This window comes from Eleutherodactylus coqui, chromosome 12 (assembly GCF_035609145.1).
Source record: "Eleutherodactylus coqui strain aEleCoq1 chromosome 12, aEleCoq1.hap1, whole genome shotgun sequence".
Taxonomy (NCBI): Eukaryota; Metazoa; Chordata; class Amphibia; order Anura; family Eleutherodactylidae; genus Eleutherodactylus; species Eleutherodactylus coqui.
This window is the reverse complement of record NC_089848.1, coordinates 104,335,802-104,360,841: the sequence shown is the minus strand read 5'-3', so window position 1 is coordinate 104,360,841 and position 25,040 is coordinate 104,335,802. Positions and strand designations below refer to the sequence as shown.

The following is a 25,040-nucleotide window of genomic DNA, read 5'->3' as shown; positions in this document are numbered from 1 at the left end:
GCGGTACAACTAATGTAGGTGACAGAAGATTATAGTAAGAGCCTTTAAGTGTGCCGATTTACCTGAATTATTAACGCCCCCTGGGAGGGTGCAGGATGTCGGCCGGGGGATCCACAAACTTCTCTCCATCATTAATAAACCAACGCCCAAGCCATACCTCCCGCTTCCTGCGGCTACACTCCTCTGCTTGGGTTTAACCCCTTTAAAAGGGAACGTATAGATTTACTGTGTTTACTTTTACTAATTAAAACCAGGAAGTAAAACATTTTCCAAATCTGCTTTTAAATTTCTGATTGGAGTTTTTTTCTTATTCTACTGTCTGTACACGCCTATGGGGGGCGGCCATCCTGCCCGAGTCATAGTTCATTGCACGGGCGGATCGGATTCCGTCCGCTTCTCGATGAGAGGCCGTGTAAAAATAAAAAAGTTGCAATTTTTTGAGCAAAAAATAAATACTTGTGACAGAAACTTTTTGGCAATGCTTTTAGCTGAGTCTTCACAGACCCCGCACATTGCTTGACCTATTCTCATCACTGAAATTAGACATGCAGCGAATTTTCTGCGATGGTTCGGAGACACACAATCCGAATATACGGCCCCGAGCTTGAGAAACTCCCCTTTAAGTGTCTAAAGAGGTTCTCCCCACAAACGACATTTAGCACCCATCCAATCCTCATCGCCTGTCAACAGGGAGGAGTTTCAGCAAGACGGTAGTCGGGTACATCAACGGTCTTCTCACCATCTAAGGAAACCGCCATTGCATAGTATAGCAAAAATAAACATTTTTGTCTACCCTCTTAAAACCTGGAGCGGCAGAACAAAACTACGTCCTTTTTATGCCTTTTCCAATGACAAACACTCCTTACTGAATGCTTCGCTGGTCTCAGAGTACCCAAGGACTGGCGGCGTTGTCATTAGACCGTTTAATCATTAAATTGAGCAATTTCTCCTCATTTACCCACAACAGAAGCTCCGGGGATCCTACAGCTTCTCGCTCCGCAGAGACAAGGAGAATCAAAGCAGCGTGCTTCCGACTGACGTCCCCAACGGCTGCGGACGCCCAACCCAGCTAATCCGTGGCAGAGATTTCTTGTACGAGATGCCCGAAGGTTGGCGCATGGTATGTCAGAGTAAACATGAAGCCCCCTGTGCCGCTCGGCAGTGATCACGCAGGTACAGTACGCAGGTCGTAGCAACTTCAAAAAGGCATCAGCATTTAACAAGGTGCTACAAGAATGACGGGATGTTCTCTAGTAGGGACTCCCCGGGTATAGCTCCACGCACAAGTCGGCGCACAGCTTAATTGTGGCACTGATGCGGCGGACAACCCTGCTGGTGATGCGGGGTAGTGCAGCTCGCTAACGATCCAAGTGCTCATTGGCTGTGGGTTGTTAATGGCTGTGCAGTTTACTTGGTAAGGCTGATTTCACACCGACGATGGGAATGCCGCTTTACTACTCCTTTCAAAGAGCAGGAAAAAGGAGTCCCTGCATCCGAACAGCGTCGGGCGGACCCCCTCGGACTGTATCCACCCACATGCCGCCTCGCTGACCGGTTTTGGGATGGAAGAAAAAAATGCTTTTACTTCTGGTATTTACAGCCGGATCTGCGACGGAATCTCTGGACAAAGTTTCTGACGCAGATATGAAACAACTCTAATAAAAGTTTGGTTCCATAGAAGACCTCCAAAAACTGCCTTGAAAAGCGGGTGTCTGTGCTGTCCGATGCCGTCTTCCCCGGCCTTAAAGGGGTTGTCCAATTACCCAACAACATTCACCCCAATTGCTGCAACTGCTGTAAAACAAAAGAGCAGTACTAACCTCTCCTTCACCACGGGGATCCAGAGCTGTCCTCCCAGTGTTCATTGTGGAAGTCCTCTTGGTATCAGCACTCACTTCCTGGGTGCCATGATGCCAGGAGTTCAGAATGACCCCGCAGCCTCTAATTGGTTGCAGAAGTCATGTGACTTCCTGTGATGACATTTTCCACATGACACACCAGAAGGACGTGGGGCGACAGTGCTGAACCCCCACAACAGAGGAGAGGCAAGTAGAGCTCCTTTTGTGTTATTTTAACACTGTTTCAGCCAATTAAGACTTAGAAGACACTTATTTTCGTGATCCACTGATGGTTGGAGGCGCTCCTAGCTGCTCTACGTAGCTTCTCACACCACCTCCGTGCAGTGGCGATGCGTACAGACTGGCACTCCAGCACAACCATGTCATCGCAACCGGGTGCCCGATTCCTCTGCGCAGCTCCGGAGTCGATGTCCCTTCAATTTGACCGAACATCGTTGACTACTCTTTGCTTCTTCCTTCCAGCCAGTACGCGAAGGGAACACTATAGATATAGGTATGCACAGCCCCTTACACATGGCGATAAGCCCACCCATTTGTCTTGGCCCAAAGGAAAGTTAAGCCACCCTCAAAAACATCCTAGAGTCGTCCAGCCCTGCAGTTATTAGCAAGTTTGGACAACTGAAATCTAATGGGTATGAAGACCATAAAGCAGGACTTGTCCTGATGGGTCTGAGAAACTGGTCCCGACTTATGTGCACAGTGAGAGAAGTAAGGTTACGTCAGCAGCACTTCCCCACCCGTCCTCTGTCCAGGCACATTGTGTGAGCCCTGCTTCTTCCGGCCACGGCTGGAGCCACGACACTACTTATCTGCCCCGTGCAGACTGGAGCAGTTCCACACCAGAATACGCTACGTATGAACACACCCTAGGGGTGTAAGAGGTACAGCAATGCTTAACCCCTTTCCAATCCACTGTCTGACATCTGAAGACATGATTTAAGGCTGTACAGCTCTGATGTTGGAAGACGTCCGTCAGGGTTCTCTTACTGTATATTGCCAGCCTCTCTGCTGTCAGAGCCTATCCAACGTGTCACCTCATGCAGTACTGGCTTTAGCCAGCAGATAGCGCCGTTGTATAAAGGCAGAAAAAGAGTAAGCCCCCTAGGAAAACCAGGATACAAATTGGATTGGAAAGGGTTAAAAGGGGCATTCACATCCAAGGGATATGCCATAGATGTCTGGTGGGTGTAGGTCCCACCTCTGGGATGTGTACGGATCTTGAGGCCGCGCCTTTTACTTATCCCCAAAAGAAGTCAATGTGAGTTACATAAACTGCTTAGCACAGACAGCCAGACCATTGCCCTAACTTAGGAGCTGCCGATGCTCGCTGTGCAATGCCGCTTCCTTGACTCCCATAGAAGTCTACGGGAATTTCCTGAAACAGCATAGATCACCTGAGCTCAGAAGTTTCCACCAACCCGGCCAACTCATAATCAGCAGTGTTCTGATCTTGGCCATGTTTAGGGACACCCCTTTAATGTATGTGTAAGGTATATACCTGTGCAGTGGTATTTCAGATGTGTCTTAAGTTAGGGTATAGGTTGCAGTGATGTTCCGCCTAAGTAAAGCGTGCGCAGGGATAAGTTATACTGTATGTACGGTATAGATAAAAGATGCAATAACATATCACATACCGCATGCATTGGGCATATGGAGGATGGGGTGCAGGGCTGTGGGCTCCAATCTCTGGCTCTTCGATCTCATGCAGGTTTTTGGATGCAGTAATGTCTTCGGTATAGAGGGTTAGTGTTTTGGACATAAACAGAGGATGCAATGATATCCCATGTACATCTTTGGTATACTGTAAGTGTAAAAGGTACAGCGATGGCCTAGCAGCATGCACAATATGGGATAAAGGTGGCCGGCGCTTGAGCACTGCTAACGCCATATGCAGCTGGGCGGCCAGGATCTCTGGAGCTCATGCGCAATAGTGGCCGCCCACCAGCTACCGATGCTGTTTCTTTGTAGAAAAAGGCTTCTGAGCACCACGAATAAGTCCGTGTTGTTCAGAGACAGCAGGGCGCTGTGGTAACTGATGGCCGACACTACTGCGCATGCACTCCAGAAATACCGGCCACCGAGCAGACTCTCACACTGGGTAAGAAGTTGACCGGTTGATTCCCCTGGCAATGAGCAGTAAACAACGTGTGACAAGGTGGTACACAAATGGCCTGCAGGGGGCTATAATCAGGCCTTCTGTATACTGAAAGTGTGCTAATCAGCAGGGACAGCCCTGTAGTTATAATCTCCAGCCACATTCAATTCCTTACTGCAAGCTGGAGCTGAAAGCCAGAGCTGCTGCTGAGAGAGCTCAATGCCAGAGCAGTGCTGCTGCTGAGAGAGCTCAATGCCAGAGCAGTGCTGCTGCCAGAAGCCAGAGCTAGGCAAGGCTCTGAGAGGGAGCTGGAGCTACTCCCCGAGAGGGCGGTTGTGATACTTGCAGTGGCGCTAGGCCACGGTGTAGTAGTTAGTGCCTTGATGGGCAAGTGTTTATCATTTTCAGAACCCCAAGTATATGTGCCACCAGTGTTTGCACTGGATTTTCTTGCAACTGCTGAAAAGTCAAGCAAATAAAGTTATTCAGACTTTTACATTAACTGAGTGCGCCGCTGTGTCGTCGCTGACCCCCACCCTCCACGCAGACATTTCCAGAAACTATAAGAGGACTACAGCTTTGTAAGCAAACTGAACATTTGTGAAACAGACACGGCCCTGATGAGTGCTTTACTATTCAATAAGCGGCACATCGGAATGGGGTTCCCAAGATGGGAATACCCCTGTAAGCGGCTGCATCAGGTTCGATGCTCCATGTATGTTCTAGTGACCCGGTGCCGGGAGAAGGAGTCAGATTCTGTGTAGGCTTCCTCCTCCCGTTATTAGCATTATGGCGGTTTCTTCACTATAGTCAATGACAGAGAGGCAGCGGGTCGAGGACCCCTGCATCATCACAATATATATATATATATATATATATATATATATATATATATATATATACACTCCTTCTTCCGGCTCCACTTAGGGAACCTTTTTTTTTGCAAAAGGAAAGTAGAAAAGAAAATGGAAATTAAGCCATCTGACCCAGAACTACCATAATGGGCGTTTTTTTAAATTGCTATATACCTAAATTCCTACTAAGTCCTTTATAAACGTGCACATATAGTAGGATGCAGGGGCATGCCCATAAGCTTTTCAGAGCAACCTGAATAAAATGCTTTTGCCTTCCACGGCTGAAATAAAAGTCAAGAAATCAAGAATTCAGGCTGCATCCAACGGCTTAGGAGAGCACTGAACCGTTCCTAAGAGCAGCGAGCAGATATGCAAGAAGCAATCACAGGCAATGCAAACAATGAATGCCATGACACAGAACAAATGCATGGGGCACCCGCTACATGTCAAGCATTCCTCTGCAACATGCCAAAAACCGCAACGCCCGACCCCTGCAGCTCTAACGGATTTTACCGTTTGGTTGCTTTCAGCTTCTTAATTCTATTTAAGGGTATATTCACACAGGCGAGTGCGATGGCAGTCCGAGAAATTCAGACATCACCACACATGTAGGCCCACCATCTTTTATGCGAGTGTGATGTGTTGAGCAAAAAGTGATTGTTCTCCGCAAGAGAAACCAAGTAATCTTGTAGATATGATATCTTTCAATGGCTAACAAAAATACATGATGTTATAGGTAGCTCTCAAACCTCTCAGGAGTCGCCCTCAGGCATAATGAAATGGATTTGAAGAGGCATGCACGCGCACACACACACACACACACACACACTCTAATAAAGATGTGGAAGTTTTATGGTCTCTGACTTTATGCCCTTTTACACGCAATAAATATCGCTCAAAATTCGTCCAGACAGGTGAAAATGAGTGATAATGGTTACAGGTAAACACGCGCATTCTGTACTTTTCGTTTAAACGATGGATATTGGTTCACTTAAATTCCATCATTCAGCCGCTGAAGGTCTTAGAAAATACATTCTATTTGAATGTATTTCACTCATCTTTCAAAAGACATTCTCCTTGGCCCATGCTTATACTAGTTGCAAGGAGAACAATGGAATGTGCCAAAAGCTGTTTGCACAGCAGGGCGGTGTTTAAACATGAGCTGGGCTCAGCAAACAACTTCTGGGGTCCTTTTACATGCAAAGGAAGATGATAAAGTGTTAATAGCCATGAAATGAAAGGTTATCTTTGCATGTAAAGGGGCCATTAGTGTTACAAAAAAAAACAAAAAACACAGCATCACTTGCAATTTTCACGTGTGAAAAAAATAAAAACACGCATTTTGTATCGCACTTATGAAACCTGCATTTACCATATTTTTCGCTTTATAAGACGCACCTGATGATAAGACGCACATAGGTTTTAGAGGAGGAAAATAGGAAAAAAATATTTTGAACTCCCCAGACCAGGCAGTGAGGGAGGAATAAAGAGCAGAAGTACTGCCTCTGAATTTAGTATATACCACTAAGTCAACCTGCTGAGTGTAAATGTAGTGGTGGTCTTATTACCTATCACAAAGCTTTCCAGGAGCCTTGAATGCCATGTTAGACTAGTTCTATGGATGTATTTGGTATAAATGCTTACAGCTGACATTCAGGATCCTGGAAGAGCTGAGCGACAATGTAATGATGATTCCATTAGTTGTCACTAGAGATGAGCGAACGTACTCGTTACGAGTACTTACGCACCCGAGCACCGCCATTTTTGAGTACAGCAGTACTCGCGCGTAAAGACTCGGGGGGCGCCGTGGCGGCACGGGGGGTAGCAGTGGGGAGTGGGGGGGGGGGGGGAGAGGGAGAGAGAGGGCTCCCCCCTGTTCCCCGCTGCTCCCCCCCGCACCGCCGCGCCTCTCCCCGCCCCCCGAATCTTTACGCCCGAGTACTGAAGTACTCGAAAATGGCGGTACTCGGGTGCATAAGTACTCATTACGAGTACGTTCGCTCATCTCTAGTTGTCACCCAACTTTTCAGGCCCCCTGCATGGCATGTCTCATTATGGTGAGGCACGATGTATAAATTTCAGCACAACTAGGCACCAATTAGCTGTATGTACAGGCGGCTCTCCTCCCCTGCTTTGGAGCCGGCAGCTGTGTGATAAGGATCGCAGGTCAGCTCCATAGTAGGGGAGGAGAGCTGCCTGTACATACAGCTGATTGGGGAGCACCGGCAAGAACTGCTGTTGCTTCCCCGCCTCCACCAATCAGCTGTATGTACGGGCGTATCTCGATTTGTGCTATGGAGCGGACGTGGGATCCTTATCACACAGCCGCCGACTCCATTGCATGGGAGGAGAGCCGCTCGTATGAACAGCTGAATGATGAGCAGCCGTTAGTACCGGCGGCTCCCCTCCCCTGTTATGGATGCGATCCCGGCCAGCAGTTGTGTGATAGCGATGTGCAATCCTTTTCACACAGCGTCCAGCCGGGTTCGAATTTCAGCACGTTCGCTTCATAGGATACACTGACCCCTCCCCCTACTTTGGGGGTGGTGGGGTGTAGAGAATGCATCTTATAAAGCGAAAAATACGGTACATGCGAGTGCAATGCAATATTTTTTTGCTCCCATAGGGAAGAATAGAACATACTGCGATTTTTCTCTCTCACGGCATTGCTGCAAGAGAAAAACAAAAAAAGAAATATTCCTCATGTAAAACTAACCCAATTAAGATAATGTGATCTTTTTATGTGCAATTTCATGTGAAAGCACCCCAAAACGATTTATCAATAATCTCATTTACTGCTTACCGGACAACACTTCCCCTATACCACCAACTGCGCTGAAACAACGAAAGCAGCAGGATTTACCTGTCCTCTGCTGCCCCGATCCAGCGCTGCAGCCCCGCTGTAGACCTGGTGTTAGTTGTGGCAGAGGATGGCAGCAGAGTCACTTGAAGGCTGCAGCGTCACCATTCTCAACCCCAGGCTCCATGCTGCCCAGCATGGGAGAGCTGATACCAGAACAGGTGGTGACACTGCAGCGGTCAGGTGACTCCTGCTCACATTCGGCACAACCCACATCAGGACCATAGCGGGGCGCAGCACTGGATCACAGCAGAAGAGGAGGGGTGCTTTAAATAGTACAATTGAAAAATAACTCCTCCTGCAAAAAACAATCATTGGGACGGCCACATTGATGGGAAAATAAAAGTGGGAAGGAGAAACCAAAAATGAAGAGAACAAAAAAGGTTGAGTCACTAAGGGGTTAAATGGATTTTGCCATTAAAGACATTCACCCCCCATCTACGGTATAGGGGATAAATGTCTGATTGGTGGATGCCCAAAAGCATGTACACCCTGCTACACCAGCGCCCCCGACTGCCTCATGTGAGAACGGTGTTGCGTTTACGTGACTATCGATCCATTCACACTTCTGAGATGGAGGGAAAATGCCAAGTGCGCCAATCTCCACCTGTCCCGTAGAAGTAAATGGAGCGACAGTTGTGCATGCGCACCTCTGGCGCATTCACATTGGCCATTTGGGTGCACCCGTCTTGGGATCATTGGGGGTCCCAGCAACCGAACCCTAAGCAATCAGACATTAATTCCCCATGCTGCAGATAGAGGAAAAATATCTTTACCTAAAAAAGGTCACGGTATAAAAGAGCCGATCTAAGTGAAGCTTATGGAAACCCATCATGGGATGGGAGAACTCATATGCAGCCCAAAGAGGGAAGTGGGCGGAGCCTAGCTGTGCCCTGAAGGGAGGGCTACCATTTAAGCTCCACCCCTTTTATATCCAGGCGGTGTATCATTTTTTCCATCGTAGGACGGATTTCCACAGGCTGCACTGACAGCAGCCATTTATGCCATTCCTAGACCAGCCCTTTTAGCACTAGTAGCAGTATATAAACCCCCCTATTGTGATGCCTTCCCTTGTAATTTGTGACTTCTGTGTCATCTTACATCAGGATGCCATAATACATTCCCAGCGTACTCACCGGTATTAAGTAGAGGTGTCCTTCTGGCCCATTAGGGTTCTATAACATCTGGTAGGGGGTCAAATAACCTAAAATTAAGGGGAAAGGAATGTCTGAATATACATATATAGGGACACAAATGCTGTACGTATCAGTAGATGTTTAAAGGAGTATCACAGGGCCTTTACTATGGATGAACTTTTGGTGATCTATCCTGAGAATAGGTCATCAGCGGGGGTCCATCGCTTGGGTCCACCGCCAACCAGCAGATTATCCGGCCGCTGTGAGTGCCATAAGTCAGATGTCATCATCAGCCGTCAGGGCCAGAAGTGTAATAGACGGCCTCCCTCCCACTGATATTAATGAGAGCGATGCCTCCTAATACATATCCGGCTTGTCATTGCTGGTAGTATAATACAGTAGGGGGCATTGCTCCCATTTCATTGGTAATGAGGCCTCAGCAGTGTCTGACCTTGACCACTGATGTGGATGTCCGGCCCAGTATTATGACAGCAGGCCCGATCAGCGGGAAACCAGATCAGTGGCCCCCGCCCATCAACTACTAATCTATCCTGAGGATAGGTCACCAATAGTAAAAGTCCCAGAACACCCCTTCAAATCATTAAAGGGCATAAAGTTTCTTAAAGCTATCCGCCCATTGCAGGACAAAAGTGGCTTAGATTACCTGCCAGGGTTCTTCTCCGCAGTCCCTCCAATTCACAGGTTACATGTCCTGTTTTCAGCTATCCGACGCAATCTTCAGCCTACCCAATGCTCCACAGTGCACTGATAGTGTTAGACTACCGATGTACTATACCTGCTCCCTGATTGGCCAGTGCTCCTCATGTGATCAGTGCTGGCTAATTAGAGAGCAGTGCACATTAGGTAGAATACAGCCTGCAGGCTCTTGGAATCCGCAGCTCAGAGGGCCAGCAGAGAAGAACAACTGCAGGTCATGTACCCCGAGTCCTCAGTCCCAGGATACAATTTTTGAAAGAAATTGTGGGGGGGGGGGGGGGAGGGGGTCACTAATATATTTATTGCTCTTCTCTTGATTGGAAGGTTCACGTTACGCATTGATACCAGAATGCAAAAATTACTATCGCCGGTACTCAACATAGAACGGAGTGATCTCCATTGTAATAATTAGCCCTAATGAGTTCCGTTGAGAATTCCTGGCGTCCGATAGCGCCGGTACGAATGACGGACGTCCAGTAATTATTACATTGTCGCACCCAGACAAACGAGATTTCTCTATTCGGATGCTACTTGATACGATGAGGCTGATGAAGAGACGAAGCCCAGAACTCGTGCGCTGCCAAACCACGAGCCAGATAGCAGCTTTCAAGGAAACCCTTCCACGGACCGGCGGTCACTTTACAAGCGCTTACACAACGCATTAGTCAGCGAGGGGCGCCGCGCCCGGCATGCGGATGGAACCGCACAGATGATTGGGAAACTGATTGGAGCTAGAAGCAGTTTCATCGTTAGGAGGGGAAATCGTGCCAAGAAACTAATCCTCCATTTGCAGGACAGGAGAGAACTGTCTGATTGGTGGGGTCCTACAGCTGGGAGCCCCACTGATGCCAACAACGGGTTGAGCATGTACGCCACTGCTCCATTAATGTCTATGGGAGTGCCGGAGATTACAGAGCACTTGTATACGCCAATTTCTGGAACTCCCATTAAAATGTATGGAGTGTATGAGTGACCGCCATTCATGCGAGGACCGTGTTATTCTTGCCATCAGTGGGGATCCCCGCGACTGAAACGTTACCCCCTATGCTGCGGACAGGGAATAACTCTATATCTGGTCACAACCCCTTTGATGACCGTGCGTAAACTACGTGCGCAACATGTCAATCCAATCACGGAAAAGGACACAAAGCGTGAAAAATAATTGCCCGGCACGCACGCGCCATACAATTTGCAAGAGCGAGATTCGTTTTTCAGCAATCGCAGAAAAAGTGAGCGTAGATCCGACTTTCTCAGACGTGTATCACGCTCTCCCGTGTAAACACAGCCTTAGAGCTTATTCACATGTCCGTATATCAGCCGGGTTTTCACGCCCGGCCGATATACGCTGTCCCTTTCTCCAAGGGGAGGAGGCGTGCCGGGCGCAGTGCACTGAGCTCCCACCCCCTCTCCGCCCCTCGCCAATGTTTGCAATGGGAGGGACGGAACGAGGGCGAAGCCAAGTTCCGCCCCTCCCATTGCAAATAGTGGCAGAGAGGGGGTGAGAGTTCAGCGCATCTGAATAAGCCCTTACTGATACAAAATACGAGGTGAGGCCGGGCTCATACGACTGGGTCGCATTCTGCGTGCGTGAGGCCCGCAGCGGATTTCGGCTGTGAGCGTGGCCGGTGACCCTATATACTGCATATGACCGCGGAGGCTCGCCAGCAGTCATGCGCATTACAGTATTTGTTATATTTCCAGCGCCAATGTTAAGTGCAAACGGGCGGCGGGTCCGACGGCTCCATCGATATCAACGGAGGCCAAACACGCAGAGTCCGTGGTAAAACAATGCATGCTGCGATTTTTCTGCCACTTGTAGAATACGCCACTCGTATTTGCATGTGTGCAGGGGAAAAAAAAGAAGGAAAATATATGCCTATCAATGCCCGCATTTTACCGCCGAACGTGAGAGAGTACCGAATCCACAAATAAAATCTGGTCATGTGAAAACAGCCTTAGGTGTAGAACCGCAACCCCCAGCAGACGGGCAGATTGCTATATGGGGGAGAATTGCTCAGGTGCAAAATACTGCTGAACAAGCAGTCACGAGCGCCATCCGTACACCGCAACTGTGCGAGCTTCTCCGCATAGTAATCTGTGGTGTATGCCCGCCCTTCTATCTCTATCCATATGCCAGCAAACATGGCCGCTAGCAGCGACTGAACATGTGAATCCAGCCAAATACTGTGCTGCATTAACCCCGTCCCATCCCCATCTGTGAACAGCTGATTGTCCTGGGTGCCCTTTTCAATACCCCCAGCAATTACCTGGTTTTGCCAAGGAAATCTGTAAACAGCTAGACATTTTCCTGTAGCACCAGCGCCAGGGGAATGTAGAATTATAAGATAGCCTCACGCATATAGCCTTCCGGAAATACTAGGAAAGCAGAAAGTCAACAAGAACGGGTAACTGCTCCTATTTAACTCATTAAGGACCAAGCACTGTAAATTTATGGCGCATGTTCCTGGGCTTTAATCCCAGCCGATAGAAGAAGAAAAAACATGGCGGGGAATAAAGCCCCTGCTTTTGCAATAAATCAGAAGCAGGTTGAGCTGTGAGTTGTTAGTCACAGCTGATAACCTGGAGGAGAAGGGAGAAGTGTTTTTCAACCCCTTCTGCTTTCTCCTCTCCCTAGTACACAGCGCACAATGAGTGCTATGTACTAAGAAGTGTAACTGTATCGAGCCGGTGGTCCCGTGACTGCCGGGATCCCCTGACACAGCAGAACTATAGGATCCCAGCAGATCCCGATCAGCTCTGCCAGCAACTACTGTCACACCAGGCATACAGTGGAAAAAAAACAGGTTATACATGACCCCAAGTAGTCTTATATAATGCCATGGGTCACATAGAAGGAGAAAAAAAATTTAGATAAATAAGTAAAACAAAATTACGGAATAAAGTAAAAATATATACATAAAAAAAGAAAACCACCCAAAGCAGACGCCGACCAAAACAGTCGCCGTACGCACCCTGTAATCCGAAACTATACAGTATTATATATCAAACTGTTCAAAACAAAATATATATATATAAAAAAAAATATATATATTTTTTTTTTTTTTTTTTTTTTTTTTAATATATTTTTTTTAAAGCTTTTTACCCCCCTCAAAAAACAGGGGGGGGGGGGGGGGAAGAGGGGGAGTCATCGACAAAGAGAAAACGATATATAAAAAAACAGCCCTACATGTCACAGGACAAAAAAAACACAGCAAAAATAATTTTGGTAGCTGAAGTTAAAAAAAAAAAAAGGGCAGTAAAACCCCCACATGGGTAAAATCCCTAGAAAGTGTCTGGTTCCTAAGCTACAAAACAGCCTGGGGTTAAGCGGTGAGTGCTATATTGGTCCAAGAAACTCAGACTGGCGCACATGCGAATCCGGCGGGCGAGTAGACCTTTGGCTGGGCATCGGGTCTGATTCCGCTGTGAGATTTCGCAGTCGGAATCTGACCCGGCTGCGGGCATGAGGCCTAAAGCTCCCATTGAAATCAATGGGCAATGCATTCCGAGGAACATAAAGTTCGAGCATGCCACGATTTTTGTTATAAGGCATATGAACTGGGGGTTATGCTCTGGTACATTACTGCAGATGACATAATACTCTTGTCAGGTTCATCAGGGTTGGATCTCTTGCAACGGCCCGGTCGCGGCCTCGGTAATCTGCAAGTTGCAATGGGACAGAATTCACCAACATTGGGATGCAGTATAGTAGAGCTGCAGTTAGTTTTGCCATCGCAATATGAATTGCGTCCCAGGCTGCGGTGCAGGCCTTGGCACTAAAAGTTTTGCGACCACATTAGCTTCTGCAGATGATAAAATACACTCAAAAACGAACATAAGATTGCGAAGAATATCAGAAACCAATAGAGGGAACATGTCATCAGAAAGTTACCTTGTGCGTAAATCAAGGGTTAATATTAAACATTTTGTGATTTTTTTTACAATTTATTTTCATTGCCATAAGCTATATTTAAAAAAAAAAAAAAAATCCTAAAATCCTGCAGTTCTCACACTGACCACTAGGTCTAATAAAAGTCTGACACTTCCTGTTCTGTAGAGAAACATCATCACAGGCAGGATTACAATAAGATATAGCACCTATATATACACAGTAGAGAATGCCAAAGTTTACCTCCTCCCCCTCCCTGCATGGAGTTTGCCCACAACCCTCTCCCACAGAAGTCAGTGGGCGAGGTTCAGACCATTTTGTGACTAGTCCGTGAGGCTGCTGTAAAGCATATCTGTAAATGCTCTTAACAGCAGCTCAGGCAAGATGGCCGCCCCCTATAGTCAGGTAAAGACAATAGAATCTAAAAACAAACAAAAAAAAATTGGACCTGTAAGTAATTGAAGTATTGGGCTCTACATGCGGGCCATATACTGAGCTTATAGCACTTCCACTGTCCAGCTGGAGCCGCCTCGCTCTTTGTGCATTTCTATGCTACCACCCATGGAAACACTGTGTCATTGGGCAGGGACAGAACTTCTTAGTTCCAAGGAACTTTGGCAAGCGAGGTAAGAACTTTTAGTGAACTCCATAGTAAGCATAAGACAATCAGGGCACACAATGCAGCACGGGCGAGCGAGAGAAGTCCAACGCCACAAACACTTCAGGGAAATGTCGAGAAATACCAGAAGAGAACTCCAGGAACACCCAACAATCGTTCTTCATGAAGATTTCTGCTCCTAGAACCCAACAGACAAGGACTACCGCAGCTTCCTCCAGAACTCAATGTAAAGACACAAGTCATGCACTCAGAAGTAGTCACAATAACACTTGTGCAGGCACATTTTTTTTACTTAGAAGACAGCCTCATGCGTGCATATTTCATACACACACACACACACACACACACATACATATATATACACATATACACACACAATGATTCTAAGAGGATGTTTCAAGAGTAAAGACAGTTTCTTCATACGTGTATTGATATCAAACAGCCAGAATGGCAATTTTTTTAAAAAAGCAAATGAAACAGAACTCTTCAAGTTTGTATTGCACCTTACAGATGTTAATCGTGGGCCCCGTTGGGGACACTACAAGACTTAAAAAGAAAACCATCTTCACTGCAGAGGAATTGATAAAAAAAGGAGGAGGATATGCCGGGACTCTTCTGGGCAGAACGGGACATTTGCCACCAGCATCTCTCACATGGAACATCTGTAAGGTGAAATAAAATCTTGCAGAGTTCCTCTGTCTTTTCAGGTTATTCTGTCTGTTGTATGTCACTTCATGTATGAAGAAGGTGGAGTCCATTGTAATCGGCACGCGACTCCACTACCCAGGAAGGAAGAAGGGCCAAAGCTGCTGTGAATATATTGGGTTTTTATTACTGATGGGGGCGTTACTACTGAAGGCATTTTCCTAATGCAGGTTGCAAATTGAAATCGGTCATCTGATTGGCCCCACATAGCAGCCGACTGGCAGCCACTTATCTCTACATTCATGGTAAGCTCCAGTCACCAATGTGACATCATGCATTCAAAACGTTGTGTGACGTCACAGCCCTTCAGTGTAAGATATAACATAGTCTTCGGTTATAGTCACACGGGCACAGGTTCGGTCCAATTCCAAGATGGACAAAACTTATACAAGAAAAGAAAAGAATTAGTTAATTCACACCTGATTTTTATCTTGGGCCGACTGAAAAAAAAAAAGAAAAAGAAATAAATTGCTGCATATCCCATTTTTTTTCCTACTCTTCTCCTGAAGAATGGTCCATTATTTTTATTGGAAGGATAAAAAAAATAAATAAATAAATAAATAAATCACCACACTAACATACCATGCAATTTGCATGTGGGTGCGATGAGTCTTTAACAGGTTACTATGGAGACGACATGAAAAAAAAGTGCAGAACAGTGGGAATAACCCCCCCCCCCCCCCCCTCAAAAAAATAACTTGAAAGTTGCATGGAAAACATTTTGTTTCTCGGTGGAAAAAAAAAAAGAAAAAAACATTTGCCCGCGTGAATACGACCTTAGAATTTCCCAAATTCTTAGTTTTTGCAGAAAGCATCACTACAGGTTATGTGAAAGTATCCTTATACAATCCCATGTGTTGGAGGTTATAGGAAAGTCTCCTTGTATAACACCATGTAAGTTTATGTATTGTTAGGAGGTTATAGGAAGGTCTCTGTGTACAACCCCAATTCCTAAAAGGTTGGGACACTAGAAAATGGTAAGAAAAAACAAACGATTTTGAAATTCTCTAAAACCATATGCACACTAGAACATAGAAACCTATCAGAAGGGGAAAGGGAGACTTTTTTTAACAGATTTAGAAATTGATGGCAGCAACACATCTCATAAAAGTTGGGCGGGGCCGTGTCTACCGCTGTGTAGGATCCGCCCTTCTTTCTACACCAGTCCGCGAACGTCTGGGAAGTGAGGAGACCAATTGCTGGAGTTTTGGGAGAGGAATGTTGTCCCATTCGGGACTCTAGCTGCTCCACAGCTCTGGGGCGTCTGTCAGACTTTTCATTTCACAATGCACCAGATGTCTCCTATTGGTGAAAGGTCTGGCGTGTTAGCAGCCGGTTCTCCCTGGACTCCTGTGACGTCATGCTGTTGTGATGGATGCAGTATATGGTGGAAGGTCTGGCCTGTTGGCGGCCGGTTCTCCCCGGACTCTTCTCTGAAGCCATGCAGTATGTGTTTTAGCATTGTCCTGCTGAAATATACAAGGCCTTCCCTGAAAGAGAGGTTTTCTCGATGGGGCATATTTGTTCTGGAACCTCTATATACTACTCAGTATTGGTAGTGATAATCAGGATGGGCGAGCTGACCACACCATTGGCATTAATGCAACCCCATACCATCAGACATGCAAGCCTTTGAACTGCTCGCTGACAGCCAGCTGGATGGCCCCTCTCTTGAGTCCGCAGGACACGGTTCAGTGGTTTCCAGAAGGGAATTCAAATTTTAATTCCTCTGACCACAGAACAGTTTTTGCTTTTGCTTCAGTCCATTTAAAAAGGAGTTTGGCCCAGAGAAGACGCCGGCGTTTCTGTATTGTGTTGATATATGGCTTCTTTGTAGGATGCAGCTTTAGGGCTTATTCACACATCCGTATATCGGCTGGGTTTTCACGCCCGACTGATATACGGTGTCCCTCTCTGCAGGGGGAGGAGGCTGGAAGAGCCAGGAGCAGTGCACTAAGCTCCCGCCCCGTCTCCACTGTTTGGAATGGGAGGGGGTGGAACTTAGCCCCCCCCATTGTAAACAGTGGCGGGGGGTGGAGAGGGGGCGGGAGCTCAGTGCACTGTGCCCAGCCTGCCTCTTCCCCCAGCAGAAAGGGACACCATTAGAGTTGAGTGAACGTACTCTTCCGAGCTTGATGTTCGTTCGAGTATTAACATACTCGATGGTGCTCGCTACTTCAGCAAGCATCACGCTGTGTTCGACCCCACCGCTGACGTATCGAGGGAGAGGCAGGGCGAGAGGCAGGGCGAGAGGCAGGGCGAGAGGCAGGGCGAGAGGCAGGGCGAGAGGCAGGGCGAGAGGCAGGGCGAGAGGCAGGGCGAGAGGCAGGGCGAGAGGCAGGGCGAGAGGCAGGGCGAGAGGCAGGGCGAGAGGCAGGGCGAGGGTCACACGGCAGGTCACACGGCAGGTCACACGGCAGGTCACATACAAAAATGCTCGAGTCTCATATTAAAAAGTGAATGGGGTTCGTTACTCAAGTAAAGCTCTCAAATTTTACGAAAAACTTGACTCGAATAACCAGGACCCGAGCATTTTGGTGCTCACTCATCTCTGGACACCATATATTGGTCGGGCATGAAAACCCTCCAAAATACAAAAGCGTGAATAGGCCCTTAACTTACATTTGCGGATTGTACGGTGAACGGTGTTCACAGACAGTGATTTCGGGAAGTATTCCTAAGGAGCAATTTGCATTACAGAATCATGCCTGCGTTTAATGCAGTGACGCCTGAGGGCCCGTAGATCTTGAGCATCCAATATGGCCTATCAGCCTTGAAACCTCTGCAGCACATGAATTTCTCCAGATGCTCTGAATGTTCTGATATGTACTGCGGATGATCGAATACTCTAAGTATTTGCAATTTTAGATTTTTCTGAATAGTTCCACAATTTATAGACGCAGTTTTTCACGATCGGTGGACCTCTGACCATCTTTGCTTCTGAGAGACTCTGCCTCTCTAACATGCTCTTTTTTAAGTCATGTGACTTAGGAAAATCAGCTGGAGGGGCAATTTTCTACTAAGTACCACTTACTTTTCCAGCCTTTTGTTAACCCTCTCTATACTTTTTTAGAGAAGTGTTGCTGCCACCAGGTTTCTAAACAAGTTTTTTTTAATAAAATGGAAAAATCTGTCTCCCTCTCCCCTTCTGATATGATAAAATATGGGCAGATGTGAAAGAAAAAAATGCAATGATTTGGAAATCTCATTTATTTTCATTTTACACAGCATCCCAACTTTTTGGGGATTGGGGTTGTAGAACACCACATAGCCTACGTATCGTTAGAGGTTATAGGAAGGTCTCCTTATATTGTTCCTACATAATGAATGGCCTCGGCTGGAAATACTCTTCTGGAAAATATGCAGAGCAATGTCTGCGGTCACCATTGTTCCCAAACTAGTCACCCAGCAATGACATCACAACCATCACCCTCGTCTCACCTCTCCCAGGTGTAGTCATCACACCTCGTCCTACATGAGGCTCCACCATCCGTCACACAGCCATCACCCATATACAAGAGTCGGCTGCTTCTGGAGCAAAAATGTGTTTTCTTCTGTTTCATCTCAAGTTGCCCGCCATGATGTAAATATGACACAGCCTGCGCTGGAAGGAAGAAAGTACTAGAAGGTCCAGCCAGTCCTGCCCACCTTTATACCTTCGTATGAATAATTGCAGTATATCCTATATTTTGCGCCATTTGTTTCCGCTCCACGTTGCTTGCATGGTACTCGAAACCATTTCAGATTTTCAGCAGAGAATCTGCACCAAAACCTTGTGATATCTGAACTGGTTTGCAGCTGCCCAGTGATTTGTCACTTTTCCCCTTGCTTTACACTGAAGCTCTGCTTGCTTAGATTCCATGTGCAGCAACAGTCAGTCAATGCGTACAGAGCTGACTGAAGATAGCTCGCTCCACCCCTGCTGTGACTACATACTTGGATCCTTTTAGTTTCCATCATATTTGGTGCATATTGTTCCTACCACAGTACCAAGACTGGTTGAACCATGGACAGACATCCGATAGAAGGTCACGTGTGGCTGCTCCCAGAGGCGGGTGTAAGGTGGCACGTCTGTCATCTCAGCAACAATGTGCCACAGTGGACCAACTGACCCAGCAGTACAACAGTGGGGAAACTTTCACAATGACCACGCGGCGTACCTTGCTTTACCTGGGCTTCAATAGCTGAAGACCAACAAGGGTGCCCTGAAGACCCTGGGGCATCGCCAACAATGCCTCACATGGGTCCAGGAGAGACGTCCTTGGATACATAGAAGAAGGTCGTCTGGACTGATGAGTCCAATTTCCTGCAGAGCTATATGGATGCCGGGTCATATCCCATGGATGTACCACTGGGGTTCAAAGAGCTGGTAATGATGGTGTCATGGGTTGGGGAATGTTTTCCTGGCATGACCTAGGACCGTTGGTCAGCATACTACAATCCCTGAATGGTGAACTCTACAGGGACCTGTTAGCGGACCATCTGCACCCATATCTTCAGGACATCTTCCCCACTCAGTGCCTTCTTTCAATAGGGTAACCCTCCAAGTCATTGAGCTTGGATCAGTAGGGAGCGGTTGGAGGAACACCACTATGAATTCTGCGCACTGCCTCGGACCCCAAATTCTCCAGACTGTAACCCCATTGATCATGTTTGGGATATGCTGGAAAGGGCTGCGAGATCTGCTACCACTTATCCGCAAAATGTGCATTCACTTCAATGGGACCAACCTGTAGGCCTCACAACAGCCACTATAAATAATAAGACATCCAAGTACAAACAAGAACGTGCCGAGATGTAAACACTGAAGAGGTTGTGGTGCTTACAGAAGCTCTGCGGCCCCTTCAACCACCGATCACCTAATGATGGCCTATCCCGTCTGTAGACCAAAGGGGTGTTCCCACTTTTAGCTGATTTGCTGCAGGAAGTAGACAGCGCCATACACTGTGCAGTGGTCCGGGTTGGTAATGCAGTTTGAGTCTTATTGAGATGGAGACTCAGCCTGCAGTACTAACCCTGGCCACCACATAGTGTATGGAGCCGTCTAATTCCTGCAGCAAAATAGCTAGAAGAGGGCAACCCCCTTCAGATCAGCATATAGGATTATGGTTTTAGTGAATTCACACTAAAATCTAATTATTTCAGCTTTGGGGTCTGTACAGCCATGATCCTGATAAACCCACAAACACCATGAAATGTAGAAGACTAGCAGAGAGGAGAATACCCATCACAATATATACAGCGGACAGCACTAAGTGATGGCATACCGTAGGATATACAGCAGCACACAGATGGGGGGGCTGGACATTGGGATCCTCACTGGTCCCTTTCAGTTCTCCCTGCACTGCAGGGCCACATCAGTTGTTGGGGACCACCGCACTATTTATACTAGATCAGCGCTGTGGACTGACTAACTTAAAACACTTACAGAAAACAACATGCTCAACATTCTGCTCCCTGCAGCCACCACTAGAGGGAGCTTACTGTACACAGTGTATACAAAGAACTATATAAGGCCGCCTGCACACGAAGGGGTCATATCCTGCAGCGGAATCAGACTCTGTGCCGGCCGGTGACCGCGCGCACCTGTCTGGAATCTTCTTAATCTGTACTGCAGATGGTCTAGGCGGCGCACATGCGCAGTACAGATTTTGCCGCGCCGTCACACAAGCGTATTTAGGAATGACATTTTTGCACGCTCAATATACTGAAAACAGAAAAAAAAATAAAATAAAATGCAGTAATTTCTTCCCGGTAGCAATTCACTTCACGCGGATCCGTGTCAAAATTCGCCACTCGAATTTCGCCCATAGAAACAGACTATCCCAATACAGCTCAGTCGACGCCCATTTACAGCGCCATTCTCCGGCCATTAGAACTCAAAGCCGCAGCTGCATGCATCCCCCAGAATCATCCTCATAAGGAGCGCGCCCTAACATAGCGAGCGGGATGGATGCAGCTGCGACGCCGTAAGGGGTGAACGGCGAGGAAGTATCAGGCTGGGTTCACACGGGGCGGAATCACGTGGGAATACCCGTGCGGACATTCCGTCTGCGGTCTTAAAGGAGATGTCTCGAGGAAGCAGTTAAATTTTTTTTTTGCCCAGTCCCCCCCATTAAACATACATTACAAAGCCCCCCTGTAAATGACATTTCTAGCTGGTTCGTACTTACCGTTCCAGCAACTTATAAAAGTTTCCTCAAGATGGCCGCCGGCTCTTTCCCCGTCGCTCGCTGCAGCCCGACGTGCGCGCTCCCGAGACGCTGCCAGCTGTGTCTCCATGGCAACCGGACGCATCGCAGCCGCCGACCAGACGCCCCGCAGCCGCCGACCAGACGCCCACCGCCAGGCAACAGGTAACCAGCGCTAGCCCCCGGCTCCCCAGCGCTAGACCCTCAGCCCAGGTGAAGGCCCCGGAGCCCAGCGCTAGTTCCCCCGGCCTAGCGGCAGCCCCCCCATCGCAGCGACAGCCCCCCCATCGCAGCGACAGCCCCCCCCCCGGCCTAGCGCTAGTTCCCCCATCACAGCGGCAGCCCCCCCCGGCCTAGCGACAGCCCCCCCATCGCAGCGGCAGCCCCCCCCCCCCGGCCTAGCGACAGCCCCCCCCCATCGCAGCGACAGCCCGCCCCCCGGCCTAGCGCTAGTTCCCCCATCACAGCGGCAGCCCCCCCCGGCCTAGCGACAGCCCCCCCATCGCAGCGGCAGCCCCCCCCCGGCCTAGCGACAGCCCCCCCATCGCAGCGACAGCCCCCCCGGCCTAGCGCTAGTTCCCCCATCACAGCGGCAGCCCCCCCCGGCGCAGCGGCAGCCGCCCCCCCCCCGACAAATCACTTACCTGGGAGGCTTCTCGGGGCTGCTGGGCTGGGCTGGGCTTCTCCGCTGGGCAGCTCCAGTTTCTGCACCTTCCTCTAACAGAGGATGGTGCAGAATGGCCGCTCCAGCGCGCTCCCGAGCAGTGACAGCTCGTCTGCGCATGCGCAGAAGAGCTGTAGCGGGGAGCACACTGAAGCGGCTCGTGCTGAATGGAGAAGACCGGACTGCGCAAGCGCGTCTAAAAAAGCAAGCTGCCAGCGAATTTAGACGGATCCATGGAGACGAGGACGCTAGCAACGGAGCAGGTAAGTGAATAACTTCTGTATGGCTCATATTTAATGCACAATGTACATTACAAAGTGCATTAATATGGCCATACGGAAGTGTATACCCCCACTTGGTTTCGCGAGACCACCCCTTTAAACCGGAGACCAAGCAGCAAAGCGGACCAGATCTGCAAAAATCTCGCCCCCACACTGTCACTTGTATCGCCGTTTCCGCTGAAGGCTCTTTTCAGGGAGAAATCTCGCAGGATTTCCGTGCGGTCCCGCTGACATTCCGCGACCTTTCCGCAATTTCTGCCCTGTGTGAGCCCCGCCCAAGCGTCACATCCGCTGCGATCTCAATGTTGGTTTACACGGATTATTGGCGCCGACTGAAGAGAAAACGCATCCGCTTTTGCGTTTTCCGTTCCATCATAGAATCTCGAAAACAAAACCACATCCACGATCCGATCCGTGCCACGACGGACGCCGCTGAATACGGTAGGGCCGTCGTGCCATAATAGCGCAGCACGCCGCTTTATAAGGTCCAGGACTTTAGGACGGACCGGCACCTCCGATGCAGGTGTGGGCGCAGCTTTAGTCGCCGCCGGATCCGTAAATTAGTCTCCACTTTCTTCCGGCTACACGTAAACAGTCGCCGATCACACGAACGCACAGAATCCTCGCATCTACAAAGACGTCTCGCTGTAATCTGGCGAATTAGTACCATATGGTCAATTTCGGAAACAGACGCAGTGTGTATATTTTGGCGCGATGGAGTTACACACGCAAAACACGTGCTTGTGAACAAACCGGTTGAAGTCGATGTGTCCGATCTACTGCGATGGCGCCAATACGGCCGTACGAATTCGGCCTGAAAAACGGAAGATTTTACACGTCGCTCACAACTGACTAAAATCTTCTGGTTCGCTACGTGATTTTACGGCGGATGGGCTCAGACGTTCCAGTTCGCCGCCGTGGAGACGGATTCGTGGTCGTTGTCCCATCGGAGGGGGATGCTACGGCGTGAGCGCGGCGGTTGGCGTGGTTCACAATGTGCGCTGGCGACGGCGCAGAACGTGACGCTACAGATGGAGGCTGTAGTCATGGCTCCCAATGACAGGCAGATGTCAGGACCCCCAGGAGGTGACAGGTAGCAGCCACCATGATGCCCCCAGAGGTGGTGGTGACATTACTACCAGTGCCGGCCCCACCCGTCCAGCTGCCGTCACCCCCTCCCGCTCCCCGGCTGTGCCCGGCCCGCAGTCCCCGTTACCTCCACAGCAGCCGTCCGCACAGCCTCCTCCTCACTACCCCGCACAGCCAGCGCCGGACATTTGCCTTGACAACGGAAGTCCCGCCCCCTTCCTGGCCTGTCACACAACAGCCTCGGATAGCCCGCGCTGATTGGACGATCATTCTCTCCAGCCATTGGTCCAGAAGAACGTCTATCACGCGCTCCGGGAGGCAAGGACACGCCCCCGCCTGCTGTCTGACGGGCTGGCCGGTTATTTTTAGGTCCATTGTCAGGTTTTATCCTCTAACCAGTCCGATAATCCGGGCTGGGGGGGAGACCGCTCGTAGGTAATGGTGGGAGGTGTGCCACTATATGTGTGAGGAACAAATACACACTTTTAGAGGTTTTTTAGGCCTTTTTGTATCATAAAAAACATGTTTTTTAGGACTTTATGTTTTTCTGTTCCGTTTTTGGAACAGAAAAACGGAATTAAAATGGGATTTAAGCTCTTCCACGCGGCCGCAGTCACTTACGCAATACGCAGCGGATAGAACCCGTTGATTCAATGGATTCGTTCTCATTATGCTTTTTTGCGCACGTAAAAAAATGCAGCAACCTCTATTTTTGTGACCGAAGGCGCCCTAGAAGATTTAATACATGCGCAAATGCGAAGTACGCTGCGTGACAGCGCGGAGGAAACACCTCCGGACCGCATTGGGCTGAATAGCGTTTTTAAACCACGCAGGGGTGCGTCACACGTGTGCGAACAGGCTCTGCGTGCGCAAACAAAATACGTATGCGCCGACACACGCGCCGGGGGGAGACTTTTTGCACAATGGGCTTTGCGTATTTGCATGTGTTTTACTGTAATTTTTGTGTGCGCAAAAAAAACCAACCGCGCTCCCGTTCATTAAAGTAAGCAATTCAGTTAATTAGCTCAGGATGTGCGAGTTTCGTGCGCAAATACGCAAAAAAATGGTGCGTGGTGCGTATTTTTTTTATGCGAACAAAATGTGTGGGTGGAAAATACGCCAATGTGAAGGAACCCAATCAAATCGACGGCTTCTACTCACTGCGGATCGTGCGCACAAATGTGGCGCACTCAAAACGCGCAAATACGTAAGTGAGAAGCTGTGCGTGGCCACACCCCCTAAAGCTAGGCCCCACCTACTTTCTGGGGGGAAAAAATAGCAGGACTCGGTGTAAAAACCCGAAAAGTTGCAATTTTAGCACGTGCCAAAATTGTACATTTTGTGCGCCAAAAATTCCACTATTTGCCCGTTGTTTTTGGGGCTTTTTTATTGCAGCGTTTTTTTTCTCAATTTTGGTGCATTATTTGAGTCGCCATTTTTTAGGTCTTTTTCCGTAGGCTTTTCTATAAAAAAAAAAACAATAAAACCTTGAGTGATTTAAAAAAAAAAATGCGTCCAATTTTTCTGGTGTTTTTTTTTTTTTTGGAATAGCATAATGCCAGAAGTCTGGAGGACACTGCAGGGGGCGCTCACCAGAGAAAATCGGGTGTTTTTTAAAATTTTCCACGGTTTCCATCACATTTGCGATGTTTTTACGCAAGCGATGTTGCGAGGAAAAAAAATGACGGCATGTTTTAATCTTTCTGCGTTTTGCGTTATTTTATCTCCCATGTTTCCCTACGGAGCCAGCTTTTCATTGCCTCGCAAAACAGGAACGTGCGACCTTCGTGCGACGCGTTTTTAACATTAGAAATTTCTTTCACCTTTGCAGAAAAAAAAAGAAATAGCAGCAAAATCACGCAGATTAACCCTTTGCAATCCAATTTTGGATTCAGGGTTTCCTAGAGGGCTTTCTCTCTCTGCCATTTTACAATGGCGCCATCTGCTGGCTAGAGCCAGTACTGCTGTATGTGACATGGTGGAGTGGCCCCCGACAACAGAGCGGCCAGTAATCTACAGTAAGAATACCCTGCCGGACGTCTTCCAACATCAGAGCAGCACAGGCTTTAATCAGAATCTCT

General features: G+C 48.3%; 1 protein-coding gene across 2 annotated transcripts in view; it reads right to left on the bottom strand.

Moving 5' to 3' along the window:
* WDR37 (WD repeat domain 37) overlaps window positions 1-23,175 on the bottom strand; it is a 142,545-nt gene extending 119,370 nt beyond the window's left edge. The window contains exons 1-2 of one of the 2 annotated variants that reach the window (XM_066585146.1): window positions 23,087-23,153; window positions 8,805-8,872 (exon numbers count right to left, since the gene is read on the bottom strand). The gene's annotated coding sequence lies outside the window, so the exon portion shown is untranslated. Of the gene's footprint in view, window positions 1-8,804; window positions 8,873-23,086 lie in introns of both variants that reach the window. The other variant, XM_066585147.1, reaches the window with a different exon arrangement.
* Window positions 23,176-25,040: the final 1,865 nt, after the last annotated feature.